This window comes from Rana temporaria, chromosome 2 (assembly GCF_905171775.1).
Source record: "Rana temporaria chromosome 2, aRanTem1.1, whole genome shotgun sequence".
In the NCBI taxonomy this organism is placed as follows: Eukaryota; Metazoa; Chordata; class Amphibia; order Anura; family Ranidae; genus Rana; species Rana temporaria.
In genome coordinates this window covers 206,020,305-206,040,490 of record NC_053490.1, presented here as the reverse complement: position 1 = coordinate 206,040,490, position 20,186 = coordinate 206,020,305, and positions in this window count along the sequence as shown.

Here is a 20,186-nt window from a genome sequence, read left to right as displayed (position 1 = left end):
TCATGTGCAAGCTAAAATGTTGTTTTTTATGTTCCTTGCATGTCCCCGTCAGATCTACAGCGACTGTACTTCCAAGTGCACTTGTAGTGCAAAGTGGATTTGCCTTTAGTAAATAACCCCCATAGTGTCCTGAAAAACGTTATTCAAAGAGAGTGCTGGCTACATAAAAAATGTCAACTTTACACTCTCAATATTGAAAAGGATTTTTTTTTTTTTTTAAAGAAATGATGTTAACACTTGACCAAAGGATGCTATGGCCTGGATAGACGCTCATTTTGGATTAGAGACAATTAGGTAGATTCAGGTACGGCTGTGCAATGTTAAGACAGCATAGCCTAGCGTGTTTACACTACGCCGCCTTAAGTAAGAGAGGCAAGTACATGATTCTCAAAGCACTTGCCTCCTCACTTAGGGCGGCGTAGTGTAATCGCGGCGGGCGTAAGGGCGCCTAATTCAAATTGGTTGGAGGGGGGCGTGTTGTATGGTAATGAGGCTTGACCTCACGTTTTTTGACGTTTTTTGCTACTGCGCATGCGCCGGGCGCCTACATTCCCCAGTGCGCATTGCGGCTAAGTACACCGTACGGGCCTATTGATTTCGACGTGGACGTAAACGACGTAACTCCCGATTCACTGACAACTTACGCAAACGACGTAAAAACTTCGAACCTCGCGGCGGCCATACTTTAACATTGTTATTCCACCTCATAGGTGGAATAACTTTAGGCCGCCTAAGGCCTTATGGAAACGACGTAATTCGACTGCGGCGGCCGGGCGTACGTTCGTGAATACTGATAAGCCGGCCTAACGCTTTCTGAATCTACCTAAAAAATCCTACCAGCATGTCTTTAAAGTGTGGGAGGAGACCTATATTTTACAGTGGAAAGATCCTTTTTAAACATACCAACCCCAACTCTTTATTGCCAAAATCCATAATTAGCATTTGAAGATCACAGATTGCTAGATGCAGGCAGACTTTCAATAAGTTTAGCTAACTTCCCATTACATGTGATTCAAAACAAATACAGAGAAATCCCTGGTGAGAATACCTTGTCCTCAGTCCTGGTCAAGAGATAACAGAAAACAGTTCTAGAATACCAGTTTTAGCTCCTGATAGTGTAGGCATAAAAGTTGATTTACTAAAACATGAGGCGGTTTACCTAGAAAAGTGTCCACTGGCAATGCTAGTAAATGAGGTGAACCTGTGTGGCTATAGCCAGCAGCACCGATTATTGAATTCTGCCAGCGAAGAAGGCTCCCTGCTGGCAGAATACAGTAGCTCAGCGGGAGTGCTTCCCCCATTCACACTGAAAGGAGAGGAAATCTGTTAATTTTTTTTTTTTTAATCGCTCAACCTGCTGCTTGAACAAAAAGGGAAAAAAAAGAAATATGTATGGCCTGTTTTATGTGGTGCAAATGCTAAACAGAAACTGATTAGGATGACCTGGGTTTGTGATCACCTTCCTTTAAAATACAGGGGAAAAAAATGCAGAGGTAAGAGGTAATATTTACGATGTTGCTTGCTATATATGAATTTAATAAAAGATACGTGTTTTTAAAGCACAGACATCCATCCATGAAAACAGGAGTTTTCCTTTAAATGAGCCCCGTCATCTATATTCAGTTTTGCTGGGACCTGCCATCTCACCATTAACAATGGTACTGCTGCTGCAGAAAGAAGGTCTATTTAAAAAAAAAAAAAAGCCAGATTTTAACACCAGTTCAGTCTACCTTTGATCAACATGACGATACATTTTGTTAATTTGATCAAAACACTATATAATAATAGGTGCCAAAAATGTGCTTCAGCACTCAGTGTTTGGGCACATTAGCACACCCCACTGACCATAATCCATTATTCACTGCAAGGTTGCCAAGATGTGCCAAGTCTAAAATAAAAGGGAGTTTTTTTTAATAGTGAAAAAAAAAACAACAAAAAAAAAAAAACATCCTACCAAATAAGATACGAAAAGAAGTGAGACAATCAGGGGCGGACTGTTAACTCATGGGGTCCCCTGTATCCCCACACAAAGCCCCACCTCCCAGCTTGCACTGCATGGACGCCTCAATACTGGGTTGAACCTGAGATAAACAGTGCACAGGGGGCGGCAGGGCAGAGCATTGGATGTCAATCATACACAGTACACAAGGGGCAGCAGGGCAGAGCATGGGGGAACCATGACAAAGTACAGAAGTCCGCAGGTCATAGCATGGGGGGTCAGGAGGGAACAATGTGTGTGTGGAGGGCAGGAGGGCACACTACATGTAAAGCAGCAGGGCACATTATGGGGCACACCAGGGAACATTACAGGTTGGGGGGGCGCACAATAGGACACATTACATGGGGGGGGGGGGCAGCAGGGAACATTATAGGGCACATTACATGGGGGGAGGCAGGAACATTACATGGGGCATGAGGGCACATTATAGGGTACAGCAGAGTATATTACATATGGGGCATGAGGGCACAACAGAGCCCATTATGTGGCATATTACATGGGGACAAGAGGGCACATAATGAGACACAGTAGGGCATATTACATGGTGGCATGAGGGCACATTAAGGGGCACAGCAGAGCACATTGATAAAATCTCAAATTATGGAGCATAGCAGGGCATATTATATGGGGCAAGAGTATACATTATGGGGCACAGCAGGGGATAGTACATGGAGCAAGAGGACACATATAGGGCATAATATGGTGCACACAGAAGAGCACACTATGGGGCACTGAATGATGCATGAAGGAGCACGCACCAGGGCACATCATGGGGCATACAGTAGGGCTCAGAACACATCACAAGGCCCACTGGAGGGAATTGGGCACACAGTAGGACACATCATGGGGCACAAACCACAAGGGCACACAGTAAAGCACATCATGGGGCACACAGTAGGTCATAGGACACATCACAGGGCACACACAGCAGGGCCACAAAAAATACAACATTCAACATTTCTAACATGCTTTAAGAAATCATATGGGTTCCACACAGCATACTAGATTAAATGAAAATGGCTATTGCTGAACAGACACAGTCAGTTTCTTCTAACTACACTAAAAATAAGGGCTGAAATCAACCAGTCTTCTAAAAGCAGCATATGGGCTTTTTTTCCACCAATTTTTAGTCATAAGGCCCTCTAATCTCCCAAGGATCACTCATTGTGCTACCAATTAGAAAATAACCTTTGAAATGTTCTGCAGTGCATTGTGGCAGTCTGCAGATTAATTATGGCTTATTTTTACTTCACATAAGTAGTACTCAAAGCACGGACAGAAAAATAATAAGAAAAAAAAAAAAAAAAAAAACATGCACTGCCGTTCATCACAATATACAAAAGAGAGCAGACGGAAAGCTCAGAAGGCGATGAGGTATTTTTAAAGACGTTCAATGACAGTTCTGTGCTTTTCTTTGCAATTTTGTTTACTTCAAAATAATTAATCCTTAAAACTGTTTGCATAAAGATTCAGATTTAAATACATAGGTGATCTATTTCAGATACTAAAATTGTATTATGGACTACAGCAAGGTGTAGGTAAAAAAATAAGGCTGGGTTCACACTTGTGCGATCACAGACATCACATGAGATTCACACTGTATTGCTGTGCAGATCACATGAAATGTCTGTGCGATGCAAATTTGCATTCACACCAAAATTGTGCAGGACCCGTGGTGGAAGGAAAGAAAATCTAATCATCTATCGGCTGCCTCACACATACAGTATCTCACAAAAGTGAGTACACCCCTCAAATTTTTGTAAATATTTTATTACATCTTTTTATGTGACAACACTGAAGAAATTACACTTTGCTACAATGTAAAGTAGTGATTGTACAGCTTTATAACAGTGTGAATTTGTTGTCCCCTCAAAATAACTCACACAGCCATTAATGTCCAAACCGCTGGCAACAAAAGTGAGTACACTCCTAAGTTAAAATGTCCAAATTGGACCCAAAGTGTCAATCTTGTGTGTGACCTCCATTATTTTCCAGCAGTGCCTTGGGCATGGAGTTCACCAGAGCTCCACAGGTTGCCACTGGAAGTCCTCTTCCACTCCTCCATGACGACATCACAGAGATGGTGAATGTTAGAGATCTTGCACTCCTCCACCTTCTGTTTGAGGATGCCCCACAGATGCTCGATAGGGTTTAGGTCTGGAGACATTCTTGGCCATTCCATCACCTTTACCCTCAGCTTCTTTAGCAAGGCAGTGGTCGTCTTGGAGGTGCGTTTGGGGTTGTTATGTTGGAATACTGCCCTGCAGCCCAGTCTCCAAAGGGAGGGGATAATTCTCTGCTTCAGTATGTCACAGTACATGTTGGCATTCATGGTTCCCTCAATGAACTGTAGCTCCCCAGTGCCGGCAGCACTCGTGCAGCCCCAGACCATGACACTCCCAGGCAAAACACACTTGTCTTTGTACTCCTCACCTGGTTGCCACCACACGCGCTTGACACCATCTGAACCAAATACGTTTATTTTGGTCACATTAGACCACAGGACATGGTTCCAGTAATCCATGTCCTTGGCTTGGTTGTCTTCAAACGGTTTGTGGGATTTCTTGTGCATCATATTTAGAAGAGGCTTCCTTCTGGACGACAGCCATGCAGACCAATTTGATGAGGTGTGCGGCATATGGTCTGAGAACTGACAGGCTGACCACCGCCCCTTCAACCTCTGCATTAATGCTTGAAGCACTCATACGTCAATTTCCCAAAGACAACCTCTAGATATGACGCTAAGCACATGCACTCAACTTCTTTGGACGACCATGGTGAGGCCTGTTCTGAGTGGAACCTGTCCTGGTAAATCGCTGTATGGTCTTGGCCACCGTGCTGCAGCTCAGTTTCAGGGTCTTGGCAATCTTCTTATAGCCTAGGCCATCTTTATGTAAAGCAACAATTCTTTTTAGATCTTCAGAGTTCTTTGCCATGAGGTGCCATGTTGAACTTCCAGTGACCAGTATGAGAGAGTAAGAGCGATAACACCCAATTCACATCTGAGACCTTGTAACACTAATGAGTCAAATGACACTGGAGGAAAAAGCTGAGTTAGACTTACCGGTAACTCCTTTTCTGAGAGTCTTCCAGGACAGCCCATGAGACCTAGGGCTCCTCCTACCAGGACAGGAAACACGTTATCCCCAACAAATAAAAGGGCGGTCCTCCAGGCCCCATGTCAGTCTTCTCGAGAACCATAGGATTTCCCTGAAAAACATATGCATAAAACACATAGCTTCCATACAAAACCGGGTGGGAATCTGGCTGTCCTGGAAGACTCTCAGAAAAGGAGTTACCGGTAAGTCTAACTCCGCTTTTCTCCCAAGCGTCTTCCAGGACAGCCCATGAGACGATGAGCCATAACTTACCAGTCTAGGGTGGGACAACTGCCTGAAGGACCTTTCGACCAAATGCCTGTTCTTGAGCAGATAGCAGATCCAGGTGATAATGTTTAATGAAGGTCGAATAACTGGACCATGTGGCAGCCTTGCAAATTTGTTCCGGTGAAGCACCAGCCCTCTCAGCCCAAGACGCAGACAAAGCTCTCGTTCAATGCGCAGTAACAAAAGGTGTAGGAACTTCTCTAATTTTGTAAGCTTCCGAGATGGCTTGCTTTATCCATCTATCGCAGTGTTTCCCAACTCCAGTCCTCAAGGCACACCAACAGGTCATGTTTTCAGGATTTCCCTCAGATGAAACGGCTGTGGTAATTACTAAGGCAGTGAAACTGATCAAATCACCTGTGCAAAATAATGGAAAGCCTGAAAACATGACCTGTTGGTGTGCCTTGAGGACTGGAGTTGGGAAACACTGATCTAGCCAATGTGGCTTTGGATGCACTCTTACCCTTGTGCGTACCCAAAAAAAGGACAAATAAAGCATCTGTTTTCCTAGAGGTCTCGGTGACCTCCAGATAGACGAGAGGGATTCTTCTCACATCTAAAAAACTAAACTTCTTTTCTTGATCGCCCTGTGGCGAACTACAAAAGGATGGCAGTACAATTTCCTGCAATCTGTGGAATGCACTGGCCACCTTAGGCAAAAAACCTGGATCTGTTTTTAAAAGAACTCGATCCTCAAAAATCGTGAGGAATGGCTCCCTTACTGATAAGGCCTGTAACTCACTTACTCTACGAGCTGAGGTAATTGCTACGAAAAAATGGTTTCAAAAGTAAGTCATTTAATAGAAATATCCTCTAAGGGCTCAAAAGGAAACTCTAACAGAGTTTGAAGTACCAGGAACAGGTCCCAAGTTGGACAACTTCTCACCACTTAAAACAAATAATAAATGTGGGGGTAGTGGCGCTGTCTGTGCACTTCCTGTGATGAGCAGGGAAAGGCCTAGCTAGAAATAGCAGCCAAGAGATAGTCCTAACCGCTAATAGCGGAGGTTAATGATAAAAAATATATATAAATATGTGTTACACTCACAAAGAAATATATGAAATAGTGTCCACTAGGTGGCAATGTGTGCCGTTACCGTGGAGTGCGAAAGGTATACAATATGTGTGAATCCTATACACACACCATGTGGGAGTATATGTCACAACTCTCCAACGTCAATAAGTGAAGTATATGAAATGCAAAAATCAAATGAGTAATAAACATCAAACGTGATGCCCTAAATATTGGGCAGTTAAATCCACATAATACAAGAATACCACTAGGTAACGTGGTTAATAGGTGAAAGTGCACAATATAAGTGGGTATAATAAATAATAGATAATAAACAAAATTAGTGCAATAAAAGTCCTTCCAGCCTGTTGCAATAGGCAAAAAACAAGTAACAGCAGTAAATCAGTTCATTCAGTGAGTGACATCTTAGTGACTTGAATGCTGCATAAACATGCTATGCCAGGTGGGATCGCTGTGATTCCGGTGCTCCCCCTTATGTGTCCCCACTCACCAGAGATATGCACCCCTGCAGGGGTAAGAGGCATATAAGGGGTCTCGGCCAGGTGTTCCACGATTCGGCTTTTCCACAGTAAATTTTCCGGACAGTCCCTTTAAATTTCCGAGCGGGGCGGGATGTTTGGGTGTCCTTATTTATCTCCAAGGTACAGGAAAAACAAAAACAAAAGCTCCCATAGCGTAGTTCGTTTTTTGTAAAAAGCAAGCTAGCTTTATTGGCAATGCCAGCAAATGCGTACAGCAATGTTTAAAAATACACAGGGGTAAATGAAAAGCAGGAACTTGAACAAAAATTGTAAAGAAATAAAATAGAAATAAAAATAAGAATAAAAAAAGTCCAAACTGGGTAGCTATTGAAGCCGTCCAGTTATAAGAACAATGGCTGCTGGAAGCAGCAGTGTTCCCACTCAGCACTTGCCATCCGGTGTCAGTGACAGAGCTGTAGAGCAGCGTGCGCTGCAGATGCGTTCCAGCTCGTCTCCCGGAAGTGCGTGGGGGTGTGCGTGTATCCGCTTTACGCACGTTTCGTCAAGTTACGTCTTCTGAAGCGGGTACACGCCTACCTCTACTCACAGTTTAAATAGAAAAAACGTCAGCGCGTAACCGTCCTCCCACTTATAGGTGATCGCCAATCGGAAATTTCAGTCAGGAACCCTGCGAATTGGTAGAAGTTGCCGTGAGAAAATCCTTTGGGTATTAATATGGTTACCGCGGACTGCTATTGATAAATATATATGGGGTCAATTACCCCCCATGGTGACATTCAAATAAAATATAACTCCATAACACATATAGTGATGGTATTTATGCAAGAGACAAATAAATCATATAGGTTCCTCAGGGATGATAGTAGTAAATGGATACAGGTAGAGAAAAGATAAAATATAATGTAATAGAGACAACTGCCCGTTCATCATAACTTAGCTATAAAATAGCTTGGGCCATGTATAAACTATAAGTGTATAAGAAATCAGGGGTGCTGACTAGATAGTACTCCCCTCCACCTATGCATAGAGCATAATGGTGCAGATGTAAGTATGCAAATAAGTGTGCATATGTATGGCAAGTTCAATGGTAATTATTCTATTCGTGAATTGATCTATGCTATCATGTCTAGAAGCATAGCTAAATGTGCATTAGTGTGTAAACGCTCAGTTTGCATTGTTATGTGTCAAATGTGGGAACAATGGCGTTCAAGCCAGCATCATGTGGGTAATGATCTGACGTAATGTGTCCTGAAGATATCTTCTCATGCGTTTTCTGATGGCTCAATTGTACAACTGTACATAAAATAGACAAACATGATTACATAGAGATAGCCGAAGTGGCAATGGCCATAATAGGCTAACTGTAATCATATACGTCCAGGCCAATGGTAAGTGATTAATATCCCATGCTCAATGGTGTTGAGCTGATAGTGTATTTATTCGATGACCTTGAGTTTGAAAAGTTGGCACAGTAGTTGCATGAAAGAAATGGAGACTAGGCCAGTTGGCTTGGTTGGCCACGTTGTTACCGCCCTTTTATGTAGTGTGCACATGAGCTGGGCATGTGTCCTGACACCATGAAAGGGAGTGGCACAGGAAAAACCATATGAAGAGATGGGCCATACGTGCCATAAGCCAGGGGCCCATTAGCTCCTCAAGGGAAATTTGCCAGGGCCTAAAAGGCAACGGTCCGGAGAAGGGTAGGAAATTACTAGATTAGCAATAGAGTGGCCGTATGTTACACAGATCTTTAGTAGAAGGTGTAAGAGGAAATAATGAAGAGGTGGTCCTCGCCCTTGGGTGTGACCAATTGGATCTTGGACCTATGGTTGAATAAGTGTGACTATACAACTATATTGCTGAGATAGGCCCCCCAGTGTCATGGGTTGGCCAGAAAACAATTCAAGTCGATATCTTTGTTGAGCCCATGGGGCACCAGGGTCCCTAGCCGGTATATCCAGCTAGTTTCGTTCTGCGAGATGGCTATGGTCTTGTTGCCCCCCCTCCAGTTATCCTTAACTAGGTCTATGCCATAGAAAATGAGCCCAGATGGGTCTTTCTGATGGTATTCTTCAAAGTGCCGCGACAGATTATGTTTTGGGTACGCGTTTTTTATTCTGCTGATATGTTCCTGGATCCTAACTTTTAGGGGCCGAGTGGTTCTGCCAACATACTGCAGATGGCACGGGCATTCAATTACATATGTGACGTGTGTCGTATTGCAAGTTATCAGATCTTTGATTTTGTATTCTTTAAAGTCATAACGTGATTTGAAGCTTGTTTTTCTTCTTGGCTGCTTCTTACTGACCCGGCATGCGAGACATTTCTGGCATTTAAAGAATCCTTTCAGCTCTGGGCAGAGACTAACAGGTTTGGGTGGATCAATAACATTATGCACCAGATGGTGGCGTAAGGACAGAGCTCGTCTATAAATGAATGTTGGTTTCTTTCCTAAAATGCTGGTCAAGATATGATCTTCTTGTAAAATAGGCCAATATTTTTTGATGATGTGTTCAAGGTCTTTATACTGAGAATTGAACCCTGTGATAAATGCTACATCTGTATTTTTATGCCTCTTTTTAATCTTTGGTTCCAGCATGGAATTCCTGTCCATATTACGCACTTCCTCTTTCTGTCTGGTTAGATTTTCCTTGTTGTATCCTTTTTCCTCAAATCTGTTAATTATCACGTCGGCTTGAGTTTCAAAATCTGAGACTGAGTTGCAGTTCCTACGGAGTCGCATCATCTGCCCTTTTGGAATGTTCGCTTTCCATCTTGGATGGTGGCAGCTGGTAGATGGTATATATCCATTGCGATCAGTGGATTTGAAAAACGTTTTTGTGTGTAGTTTGGAGCCATGCTTAAAGATCTGTAGATCTAGGTATTCAATACATTCTTGGTCACACTTTCCAGTGAATGTTAGTCCATACCTGTTGTTATTGAGGTCTAATAGGAATTTGTTAAATGTGTCCGGTGTGCCATCCCACAAGATGATGAGATCATCAATGTATCTTTTATACAGTTTGATCTCGGGGATGTTTTGGCCATACACATATTCCTCTTCCCAGCAGTCCATTAGTAGGTTGGCGACGCTTGGGGCATACCGAGCCCCCATCGCGACCCCCTTGGTCTGCACATAGTAGGTTTTCTGATACCAAAAATAATTGCACTCCATGGCCATTTGGAGTCCTTCAATAATGAAGTTAATTTGTTCTTGTTTGAGTGCAGTCTTTTCGTGTAGGGCTTTTTCCACCCCCATCACTCCATCGGCTTGTGAGATGCTAGTGTAGAGTGAATTAACATCAATAGTGGCTAGTAATAATCTTTCTGCCCCTTCTACATGTTGTAATTCGTTGAGTAGTTGGCAACTATCACGAAGGTAAGATCTACCCTTCTTGACTATGGGGTTAAGAAAGGTGTCCAGGTACTCCCCTAGTCTTGAAAAAATGGAGTTAATCCCACTGATTATGGGTCTCCCAGGTGGTTTCTCAAGCCTTTTGTGTATTTTTGGGGTGTAGTACATTACCGGTGTTTTCGTCGATTTGGACACTAGATATTCAGCCTCACTCTTACTAAGTATTCCTATGGATGTTCCCTTCTTTACAAACTTCTCAAGCCTCTTGTTGAACCGTATTTTGGGGTTACTTGTGAGTTTTTTATACGTTCCCTCAACATTGAGTAGATTTTCCATCTCCCTTTCGTAATCAGCTTTGTTGAGGATGACTAGCCCTCCCCCTTTGTCCGCTGGTCTAATAATCACCTCATTCCTTTCTCCAATGGCTTTGATATGCTCCCACACTTTCTTGTTTTTGTTTTTAGATTTCTTCTGTAATTTCCTAAGATCGCTTTCTACCATTTTTTTGAAAGCCCCCTATACACTGACTACCTGGTATGGTAGGATTGAATGTTGAATTGTTCTTTAATTTAGTTTGAACATATTCTGATGGTTCAGATCTTTCTTTATCAGTATTGTTGTAAAAATGTTTCCGCAGGTTTAATTTTCTCAGGAATTTTTGCAGGTCAATGTACGCTTCAAATTGGTCAATTGTTTTCTCCGGCGCATATTTTAAACCTAAATCCAGTATCTGTAGTTCTTCCCTAGATAACTGGACATCACTAAGGTTGAATATGCCTTTGCCTATTGGTGTCTTGGGCGTTTTCTTCTGCCCCCCTCGGCACCCTCTCCTGGTCCTTCTCTTTGGTTGGGATCTATTTCTCTCTCCTGATAGTAGGGCCTGTTGTTCCAAGGGTTCGAATTGGTTCCGTGGTCTCGGTGGTTTTGATTTCCTTGGTATTCTCCTCTTCCTGAGGGTCTTCCATGGGTATCCCCTCGGTTGCCATTCGTCCCCCTCCAATTGGGGTTTCCATGTCCTGTACGTGGTCTCCACCGTCCCGGTGGTCGGGTGTTTGGGCCGCCCCTGTGAAAACCCCTATTTTTCCCTTGCACCTCTCCCCTGGGAGTGGTGGCCATCGTGGGAATAGTAGTCTCCTGAGTATTGTCTGTTGCGACTATGTGATCTCCACCTGGGTGGATTAGGGCTCCTATAGTTATCTGTTTCCTGGTAACGTACCCTTCGATTTTCTGGTCTTCCCTGTTGCCATCTTGGTGTATGTGTCATTGCCTGTATCGGTTCTCTGTTACCAGAAGATGGTTCATGGCTGGTATTATGGTTAGGCATAACGCCATCACCCCCAGTCATGAGTGTTAGTTCACTTTCATCAATGAGGGTATCATCTAGCCCTTCAATTGGTTCTTCCATTGAAGCCTGCCATTTGTACACTAGCATGTTTTTGTAGTCCAAGACATCCCTTTTATATTTCTTTTGTTTCTTGATTTGAATGTCACTATCGTATTTCTTAATCAAATCCTGCAATTCTTGTGTTTTGTCCTTATAGTCCTGCTGGCTAGAGAATGGTATCAGAAGGGTTTGTATTTCTGTGATACTTTTCTCTATTTCTTTAAGTTTAAACTTTCTTCTTTTAACTATCCTGTGCAGGAGCTCATTCTCACTAGTATTAAAAAAACTATACCACTCATTCATGAGTGCTGCATCCTCTATGTTATCATTTGGGTGTACATCCCAACGTAGCCTCCTAGGTGTCATTTTCTCTTTTATGTAGGTTTCTAACGTTGCGATGTCCCACCATACTCGTAATTGTTTTTCCATAGTATGTCTCAATTGTTTCACCAGTCCTTGCATATCCTGCCTATTAACCTCTTGACCACTGGGCACTTAAACCCCCTTCCTGACCAGACCAATTTTCAGCTTTCGGTGCTCTCACAATTTGAATGACAATTACTCAGTCATACAACATTGTACCCATTTGAAATTTTTGTCCTTTTTTTCACACAAATAGAGCTTTCTTTTGGTGGTATTAGATCACCTCTGGGTTTTTTATTTTTTGCGCTATAAAAGAAAAACGACCGAAAATTCTGTAAAAAAAAAAAAAAAAATAACTTGTTTCTGTCATATTCGCAGGTTATTTCTCACACACAGCATATGCATACCACGAATGACACCCCAAAACACATTCTGCTATTCCTCCCGAGTATGGCGATACCCCATGTGTGCAACTTTTACACAGCGTGGCCACATACAGAGGCCCAACATGCAGGGAGCGCCATCAGGCGTTCTGGAGCACCCAGGCCAATTCTGACATTTCTCTCCTACATGGAAAAATCACAATTTATTTGCTAGAAAATTACATAGAACCCCAAAACATTATATATGCGGAGTATTGGGGTATTGCGGAGTATTTGGGTATTGCAGAGTATTTGGGTATTGCAGAGTATTTGGGTATTGCAGAGTATTTGGGTATTGCAGAGTATTTGGGTATTGCAGAGTATTTGGGTATTGCAGAGTATTTGGGTATTGCAGAGTATTTGGGTATTGCAGAGTATTTGGGTATTGCAGAGTATTTGGGTATTGCAGAGTATTTGGGTATTGCAGAGTATTTGGGTATTGCAGAGTATTTGGGTATTGCAGAGTATTTGGGTATTGGGGGTATTGCAGAGTATTGGGGTATTGCAGAGTATCGCGCAGGGTATCGGGGTATTGCGCAGGGTATCGGGGTATTGCAGAGTATCGGGGTATTGCAGAGTATCGGGGTATGGCAGAGTAACGGGGTATGGCAGAGTAACGGGGTATGGCAGAGTAACGGGGTATGGCAGAGTAACGGGGTATGGCAGAGTAACGGGGTATGGCAGAGTAACGGGGTATGGCAGAGTAACGGGGTATGGCAGAGTAACGGGGTATGGCAGAGTAACGGGGTATGGCAGAGTAACGGGGTATGGCAGAGTATTGCGCAGGGAGGGATGGCAGAGTATGGGGGATGGCAGAGTATGGGGTATGGCAGAGTATTGCGCAGGGAGGGATGGCAGAGTATGGGGTATGGCAGAGTATTGCGCAGGGAGGGATGGCAGAGTATGGGGTATGGCAGAGTATTGCGCAGGGAGGGATGGCAGAGTATGGGGTATGGCAGAGTATTGCGCAGGGAGGGATGGCAGAGTATGGTGTATGGCAGAGTATTGCGCAGGGAGGGATGGCAGAGTATTGATGGTACTGCAGAGTATTGCGCAGGGAGGGATGGCAGAGTATGGGGTATTGCAGAGTATTGATGGTACTGCAGAGTATTGCGCAGGGAGGGATGGCTGGATCTGTGACTGCAGTTGTCACAGATCCAGCCCACAGCAGCTGCTGACACCCCGCGCTCCCCCCCCTCCTCTCCTCTCGCACTGTACCGAACGGTACAGAGAGGAGAGGGAGGAACCGGCGTCATCAAATGACGCCGGTTTGTTTACAAGTGATCGCTCCGTCATTTGACGGAGCGATCACGTGGTAAACAGCCGCGATTCGCGGCAATTTACCGTGATCCGTGATGCGCCGGGTCTTCTAGACCCGGCGAGCACGGACACTTCCGCGAGCGCGCCCCAGGGGACGCGCAAACGCGGAAGTGCACGAGGACGTCCCAGGGACGTCCTGTCACAGTAACTCGACCGCGCTGTAGCAGTATTTTTGCTATAGCGTGGTCGGCAAGAGGTTAATGACTTCTTCCTGACTAAAAGTACCGCCAACATCTATATTTCTGCTACTCATGTAGTCAAATAGTTCCATAGCTGCAAGTAGAAAATTCACACCAGACGGTGTAAAGGTAATGCAAAAAGTGAAGGTGAAACCTGCGCTTAGGATAAGTTGGTAAATGTAAGGTAAGGTGTAATAGCCAGACTGCTGCCCCCCCTAAAGAATATTCTCCAGAGAAAATATAAACGAAAAACAAATAATAAATGTGGGGGTAGTGGCGCTGTCTGTGCACTTCCTGTGATGAGCAGGGAAAGGCCTAGCTAGAAATAGCAGCCAAGAGATAGTCCTAACCGCTAATAGCGGAGGTTAATGATAAAAAATATATATAAATATGTGTTACACTCACAAAGAAATATATGAAATAGTGTCCACTAGGTGGCAATGTGTGCCGTTACCGTGGAGTGCGAAAGGTATACAATATGTGTGAATCCTATACACACACCATGTGGGAGTATATGTCACAACTCTCCAACGTCAATAAGTGAAGTATATGAAATGCAAAAATCAAATGAGTAATAAACATCAAACGTGATGCCCTAAATATTGGGCAGTTAAATCCACATAATACAAGAATACCACTAGGTAACGTGGTTAATAGGTGAAAGTGCACAATATAAGTGGGTATAATAAATAATAAACAAAATTAGTGCAATAAAAGTCCTTCCAGCCTGTTGCAATAGGCAAAAAACAAGTAACAGCAGTAAATCAGTTCATTCAGTGAGTGACATCTTAGTGACTTGATTGCTGCATAAACATGCTATGCCAGGTGGGATCACTGTGATTCCGGTGCTCCCCCTTATGTGTCCCCACTCACCAGAGATATGCACCCCTGCAGGGGTAAGAGGCATATAAGGGGTCTCGGCCAGGTGTTCCACGATTCGGCTTTTCCACAGTAAATTTTCCGGACGGTCCCTTTAAATTTCCGAGCGGGGCGGGATGTTTGGGTGTCCTTATTTATCTCCAAGGTACAGGAAAAACAAAAACAAAAGCTCCCATAGCGTAGTTCGTTTTTGTAAAAAGCAAGCTAGCTTTATTGGCAATGCCAGCAAATGCGTACAGCAATGTTTAAAAATACACAGGGGTAAATGAAAAGCAGGAACTTGAACAAAAATTGTAAAGAAATAAAATAGAAATAAAAATAAGAATAAAAAAGTCCAAACTGGGTAGCTATTGAAGCCGTCCAGTTATAAGAACAATGGCTGCTGGAAGCAGCAGTGTTCCCACTCAGCACTTGCCGTCCGGTGTCAGTGACAGAGCTGTAGAGCAGCGTGCGCTGCAGATGCGTTCCAGCTCGTCTCCCGGAAGTGCGTGGGGGTGTGCGTGTATCCGCTTTACGCACGTTTCGTCAAGTTACGTCTTCTGAAGCGGGTACACGCCTACCTCTACTCACAGTTTAAATAGAAAAAACGTCAGCGCGTAACCGTCCTCCCACTTATAGGAGGCTATCACCTATACGTGGGAGGACGGTTACGCGCTGACGTTTTTTCTATTTAAACTGTGAGTAGAGGTAGGCGTGTACCCGCTTCAGAAGACGTAACTTGACGAAACGTGCGTAAAGCGGATACACGCACACCCCCACGCACTTCCGGGAGACGAGCTGGAACGCATCTGCAGAGCACGCTGCTCTACAGCTCTGTCACTGACACCGGATGGCAAGTGCTGAGTGGGAACACTGCTGCTTCCAGCAGCCATTGTTCTTATAACTGGACGGCTTCAATAGCTACCCAGTTTGGACTTTTTTATTCTTATTTTTATTTCTATTTTATTTCTTTACAATTTTTGTTCAAGTTCCTGCTTTTCATTTACCCCTGTGTATTTTTAAACATTGCTGTACGCATTTGCTGGCATTGCCAATAAAGCTAGCTTGCTTTTTACAAAAACGAACTACGCTATGGGAGCTTTTGTTTTTGTTTTTCCTGTACCTTGGAGATAAATAAGGACACCCAAACATCCCGCCCCGCTCGGAAATTTAAAGGGACCGTCCGGAAAATTTACTGTGGAAAAGCCGAATCGTGGAACACCTGGCCGAGACCCCTTATATGCCTCTTACCCCTGCAGGGGTGCATATCTCTGGTGAGTGGGGACACATAAGGGGGAGCACCGGAATCACAGCGATCCCACCTGGCATAGCATGTTTATGCAGCAATCAAGTCACTAAGATGTCACTCACTGAATGAACTGATTTACTGCTGTTACTTGTTTTTTGCCTATTGCAACAGGCTGGAAGGACTTTTATTGCACTAATTTTGTTTATTATCTATTATTTATTATACCCACTTATATTGTGCACTTTCACCTATTAACCACGTTACCTAGTGGTATTCTTGTATTATGTGGATTTAACTGCCCAATATTTAGGGCATCACGTTTGATGTTTATTACTCATTTGATTTTTGCATTTCATATACTTCACTTATTGACGTTGGAGAGTTGTGACATATACTCCCACATGGTGTGTGTATAGGATTCACACATATTGTATACCTTTCGCACTCCACGGTAACGGCACACATTGCCACCTAGTGGACACTATTTCATATATTTCTTTGTGAGTGTAACACATATTTATATATATTTTTTATCATTAACCTCCGCTATTAGCGGTTAGGACTATCTCTTGGCTGCTATTTCTAGCTAGGCCTTTCCCTGCTCATCACAGGAAGTGCACAGACAGCGCCACTACCCCCACATTTATTATTTGTTTTTCGTTTATATTTTCTCTGGAGAATATTCTTTAGGGGGGGCAGCAGTCTGGCTATTACACCTTACTTTACATTTACCAACTTATCCTAAGCGCAGGTTTCACCTTCACTTTTCTCACCACTTAAGCCATGACTAAGCACTGACTGCCAGTGCGAAACGCGTCGGCCATACTGTATCTTGTTGGTTTGCAGTGACTGTATGTACAGTTGAAAAATAAAAGACATCTCTGTAAGTGATTTTGGAGTGCGGCTGTCCAGTTTTCGTCTTTCCATTTTGCTATCATTAGCATTGCCAGCACCTTGGTGGTTCTACAACCCTTGATTGCTCACCGGGCTCACCTGGAGCGGTGAGAATTTTGTCTGTCTCACCACTACTGGCCTGGCCCTAGAAATGGATTTGAAGAATCTTGCTACCGTGGGATTTTCCAAAAGAGAAAACTGGAGGAAAACACGGATAGCTGCTGCCTGTACCTTTAAGGTACTAACTGAAAGACCCTTGTCGACACCCTCTTGAAAAAAAATCAAAAATAGAAGGAACGTCATGCGTTGATCCTCGGTTTTCAGACAACCATGAATTAAACTTTTTCCAAACTTTGGAATATATGGCTCTAGTGACTGGTTTTCTGCAATTCACCAGAGTCTTGATTACTTTGAAGAAAAGATACTGAGGGCTCAAGGGTTTTCTGATAGATACCAAACCGTCAAGTTTAAGTAAACCACCTGTGGGTGTGAGACTGAACCTTGCGACAGCAAGTCCTCTCTCTTCTGAAGCCTCAGTGGAGGCTCTGAGACCAGAGTCTGTAGTAGGGAAAACCATGGCCTCTTGGGCCAAAAGGGGCGATCAGAATAAGATCCGTTTCTTCTAGGAGAAACTTCCGGAGCACTTCCGGAATAAGCCTGATCGGTGGGAAGGCGTAGCAGAGGTAGAATGGCCACGGATTCGCCAAGGCATCGATCCCCAGTGATTGATCTGCTGGGTTTAGAGAAAATAACTCCTGTCTTGCGGTTGTCCTGATTTGCGAACAGAACTGCTTCGGGACAACCCCATTTGTCAGTGATCTCCGTAAATACTTCTGGATGAAGCAACCAATTGTCTCGCTCCACCCTGTGGCCACTGAGATAGTCTGCCAGACAGTTTTGCATCCCCAATCGATTGAAGGATCCCACTCCTCGTGCCTCCCTGTTTGTTGAGGCACGCAACCGTCGCCGGATAGGATCTGGAGATTGTGACCCCTGATTTCTGACTGAAAAACCTGCAGGGCTCTCTGAACTGCTAGAAGCTCCTCTGGTTCGATGAAGCTCTTGCTTTCCTCAAGGAACAACTTCCCTGTGCGACTTTGTCGCTGAGGTGTGCTCCCTATCCCCAGGAACTTGCATCCGTCGTGATTGGGATACAGGAATGGACCATGGCAGGCCTCTTATTAGGTGAAGCTTTGTCCTCCACCACCATAAGTTTCTTTTTACCTTGGTAGTGTTGTGCTTTCTTAAGGTCATATTTGCCCGCACAGTAATTTACTTTGAATTCTTTTATAACGAAGATGCTTTTAAATACAAGACAATCTATATGCCATAGTCTATAATATGAAACGTATTCACGGAGACGTATGATCATACAAAATAGCTAATTTATTGGTAGACAAAATATGAATATTTACATGAAATTAAAATACCAGTTGCGTCACATTAACGACTTGAAAATCAATAAAATACCCCCAAAATGGGCATGCAATACCTTTGATCTGAGTCATGGTAGGTTCTCAAGATAACTTTTATGTAAATGACAATGAAACAAAAACGTCTATTTCACACGTCTAATCGTTACTTTACTGCAGGTAAGTAAAAGATCAAATAATGTGAAATATATTGGACGTTAGTTTTGTCAATAAAATTGAAACTATGTAAAAATAAAAATATAATAAAATTGTACTCTTAAGGAAAAGTGACAAGTTATTGATATGAGAACAAACCAGAACTACAGGATATTCAATACTTCAATATTTCAACATCTCTAGGGAACAACAATATATTTGAGATAAAATCAAAATGACATAGTTACCAATTCCCAAGGTGGCTATTTCCTATTGGCAAGTGACCCGAGCTAAAATCGTTGCAGTCTTCATGCATAGTGCAAGCGTGCTCTCATGGGGCGCTCCTATTGATGGGGTCCTCTTCTCATCCTCCCATTGAGCTCAAGATTAAGATTTTTAGCTCTTAGATTGGATCCCTTCTATCTCATGGGTTTCTCTTTTTATATTGATTAAAACAATAGGACTATCAAGATCCTACCCCCTCCTGCCCCTCTGACAGCTGTCCTTAAATCATAGGCCTGTGGCACATATGGGCGTTCCTGCCAAGACGTGTTTGGTTTCTATTGGCTGACAGCTTAATAAGTGACTTGTTCTCTGGGCTTGGAGAACCTCGAGTAATATTACTTCCAGCCACTAGGTGTCTCACCTTTATTGTGAGATAATCTATACGTTGGATATCTATATTTTAGGTTTAGACTATCGATATATATCTATCCATATATATTTATATATATATACCTCTATGTATAACTCTGGTATCTTTATATTATATAAAATACAATTAGTATACTGTTGATTTCAATACAATATGTTCTTATATTCCATTATAAATGTTTTTCAAACAGTCTTTGCAATCAATGCATAGGTTACATCTCTCAATCAAATGCAAAATAATTATTAATGTAGATGCATGAATTATTTTGATATGTGCTTGATGGATATGTGTTACATTTCATATTTTTATAATCACAATGTGATATCTTTCATAATGTCAATTACGGTAGCTTATCTAAGCACTTCTATTTATAAAACAAATTTCTCATATATTTGTTTCCTCGAACAAAGCTCTAACCTACCGGGTATGTTTCCCTCGGTCCTAATTTATCGATTATCTAAACATTACTTATTTCATTTCGATATATATTCTTCCAATACAATGCATTATAAAATATCTCTGACTTGTATCATATTTGTCCATCTCATAGATAGAGGCATGTCTTGTCCTTGGTGTGAGATATGAACTGGATTTCTCTGCCATTGTCCAAGTCACAGCTGAGACAATACTGTTTGTTTACCTTAGAGCAGCCTTATTCTGTGATACAATGGGAGTTATTTTACTCCAATGTGATGATAGCCCAGTTAAGTATCTGTGAAAACTTTCCCTATGGCAGGATAGCTAACTAGTGGTGATAATACACCTCTTCTTGTCCATTCACCAAAGCTGGGTCAACACTTCTTTTGTTCTGTGAGAAGAGCTTCATTGTTTCAACTTTCACTGAAGGTCGTAAACGTTACAGATAGCTAATGTATTGTTAACTGGGCAAATATGGCTTGGTTCCTGAAGAGTTTTCATTTCAGTGATTCATCTCCAGTTTTAGACTTAATGGATATTTCATATTTTTGTCGGAACAATATTGAAATATATTATTTTTATCGTCACAAAACGTACAACAGTAGGTAATAGAACTCTTGAC